This window comes from Photinus pyralis, unplaced genomic scaffold (genome assembly GCF_008802855.1).
Source record: "Photinus pyralis isolate 1611_PpyrPB1 unplaced genomic scaffold, Ppyr1.3 Ppyr1.4_LG8, whole genome shotgun sequence".
Taxonomy (NCBI): Eukaryota; Metazoa; Arthropoda; class Insecta; order Coleoptera; family Lampyridae; genus Photinus; species Photinus pyralis.
This window is the reverse complement of record NW_022170819.1, coordinates 32,562,580-32,565,987: the sequence shown is the minus strand read 5'-3', so window position 1 is coordinate 32,565,987 and position 3,408 is coordinate 32,562,580.

Below are 3,408 nucleotides of genomic sequence, written 5' to 3'. Positions count from 1 at the left end.
ACAGTAATGAACAATCTGATTGACAAACTAATATTTTTTTTTAATATACCGAGCCTTGCGGCTTGGGAGGTTTTCTTTGATTGTTTTCAGGATTGGATGCGAGAACTGAGCTCACTTCTTCGGGTGAACAGCTAGCTTTATTCAAGGTAAGTTTCCTTATGTGTTTTACTTGTACTTGGCCTTATACGTACGAATTTGCGCCCAGAATATCAATTTGTTTCTGAAAAATTGTTTTAAGATTCAGTAATTAGTTTCATCGATCTTTATTGAATTGGGATTTATTCTTTTGGGGGAAGTTAACTGTGAGTTTTATGGGAACTTTAACGTACACGTTTGAGGAAATTCATTTACGCAAATATTTTATATAATTAACGTGTCAGAAACGCGTAATTCTTCCAAACACACCTGTTCTCGTTATCAGCGATAACACGCGTGTGTTAATATGTAAATTTTCATCTGACATAACTCCTTATCGCAAACGACCAGATAAAACTTTTTTTATTACGTAAAATTCACCAGATGTCTTACTTAAACCATCTTATCTAAATTGAATAAATTACAATAGCGATAAGATTTAAACAAGAATTACGGTTTTACAAAATTTCTAAAAAGAAAAACAACACTGACATACAAATTCAAAGAAAACGAACCAACTTTGTGCGTATTTCGTAAATAATCCTCCAGATTTATTTCATAAATTGCAATCTTTTTATATACAGGATGTCCCGTCATTATTTTTGGTGTTTAGGCCGCAATAACGTGACGTTGTTTTCACAACAGTATGTATCCATTTAAGTGGCGAGTTTTTTATTAAAGTAACTGTACGCTCTCTTGGCCAAATAATGAAGATAATTACTGCTCCTTCCTCTTTTGCAAACAATTTATAATCGTAAAAAATAAATCGACCTTATAGCTGGTTATTAAAATTGAATCCAAATAGAAAATCTTTACTTTCTTCTAGCTGGGCCCACACATGGAAAATCATATACAGGTGTAATCTCTCTTTTGAAAATTCTCAAACCGGATTAAGTGATCGGTTCTTTAAAAGCTTTCCTTTTCTTTACTAATTGATTGACAGAATTCAAAATTTTCAGCAGCCTTAAAGCAGTCGGTTTATTTTGAATGTAAATAAAATTAGTTACCTTAACTAGAGGCAATAATAGTGTGATATCCTCTGGGTTGTCGTATTGACTGGTCTCCTTTGTTGATCCTAATTGGCTGAAAGACGATCAATGCAAAATTGAAATGAATGAATTCTTCATAAATTATAAAACCACCCTGCGCAAAGTTACATTTTTTTAACCGCTCGACGTGAACCTTATCGTGGCTTAACACGCATTGCCCCGCGTGTCTCCACTAACAACTTAATTCTAATTTTACTTTTTAAATCGCATCCAATGGGACGTGCAACCTCCTCCGCCAATATAACTCATTTTTTCGATCCAATATTCTTTGACAGGCTCCGTGTGAGGTGAAAGGAGGCATAGGCGGTAACGAGTCAAACCATCTGCAAAACTTTAGCGCTAGTGTTGTGCCGTTTAGTCGCCTTCTACGACACGCAGTGCCCTCTGGGGTAGAGCTATCCTTTCCCGCCCTACACGGATAATTACCATAATGGAACGTACCGCTACAAACTTGTATTATGTAAGTACGTAATGTAGTAGACACAACGTTTTAATAAAATAATAATAATAATAATAATAATAACTGAATATGAACAGTTGCTTGTAATGTGCTCGTAGGGTGGATTAATTTTGTAAAAGCTTCTTCGTATACACGTCTTTGGATTTTTATTTTAGAATTGTCATGTTAGTAAGTTCAATTTGGCCATAACGCAATTATATGGTAACCTCAAAGGCAGGAATGTGATAAAATAAAATCAAAATATCAACGTAAAAGAGTAACGAGCGAATTGCGGTAGAAAGGCAGGAGCAGCAACGATTTTATTGTAACGACGAAATGCAATTGACTGAAAGCAGCTTTGAAGCTTCGGATGCTAACCTCATAGAGCCTTACTTCGGCATGTTAAGCTCTAGATGGTAGGTATAGTTGATTCTCGCAATCAACCGTCAATGCAATTTGCCGTCGTGCTCTGAATACTTGTGTGATCGCATAAAGAAATGAAGAAGAAAACGAATTTGTTTGTCTCGCTACACTAGATTGAGGAAAATTAGTTTATCTTGCCAAACTTAGATGCATTGAATTTGCGATTAAATTGATTTAAGGAAGCCCGTACTTGTATAGTAGGTGGGTACACATACACTATCCCATTACGTATTTACTTACATTTCGTTTACAAATTCCTTTGGATAGCGTAAATTGGGAGATAAATACAATCTTCTCTGGTGCAATTTTTTTTATAATTTCGCAATTCGCAATTTCGCAGATACTTACAATGTACGGAACTGAAGATTAGATAAGAACTATATCAGTGGATTGATTCAACTAGAAAAGTAAGTATCATTAAATTAATTTGTAAAAGAAATCTTGGCCTTAAATTGCATGAAGCCTCTATTTTACCATCTCCTAGCATCTAGAATTGCATGTTTAGGCAACAACTGTGAACAGTTCATAAAGAGATTACATACTCATATTTTTGCATAAAAGACATCTGAAAGCTTCTACTTGGTTATTTCCGTATTGTAGTGAGCTTTAATTTAAATAATACGTATTTACTTAAAAGTCGGGAAAATGGAGCTTTGCTAGTTGAGGAAATATTGAAGTAGTTTTGAGGTCGAGTACTTTAATTTCCGAGTAAGTAATGTCATTTTGCCGACGAGTTTTTTTAAAATACAATTTCAATTTTCATATACTCGTATAACTTTTGTAATATCAATATGTCAGTGATGACAAGAGTAATTAGACATTAACATAAAGTGTAACTGCGACTGTTATATGTACTACTGTCAACTATCCTGACACAAAGTAGACATGAAAATGAAGGTTTCATGACCATTTAGGAAAAACATACACATTTCTTTGCTTTCTAATGCATTTAAATGGGCACTTGAAAGATTGAGTAGAAAATTTTACTTGTATATGGTACTTGTTTATGTGCGCGGCACAATTAAGCTGTGGTGTTGAGCTTTGCTGGCTGTGCAGGGTGCTTCAAATTTGTGAATCACCAATGGGATCTCCCTAACGGCGAGACATACTTTTTAGTAACAAAAAAAGCATTTGAAATTTTTAAAAAATCTTTGAAAATAACTGAGATATGACCGAAAATCTGAAAATGTCAAATTTCGTTTTCATTTCCTTAGCTTAAACGGTCGGAAATGGACTGTTCTCGTTAGCGCCTTCTATGGCCACCTTTTTTCGGAGAATCTGAATCTGTTATCAGAATTTTCATAACACGCTACATGTAGAAGCTATAGGCTACTACTTTTTTAGTTCTTATGGGCGCCACAT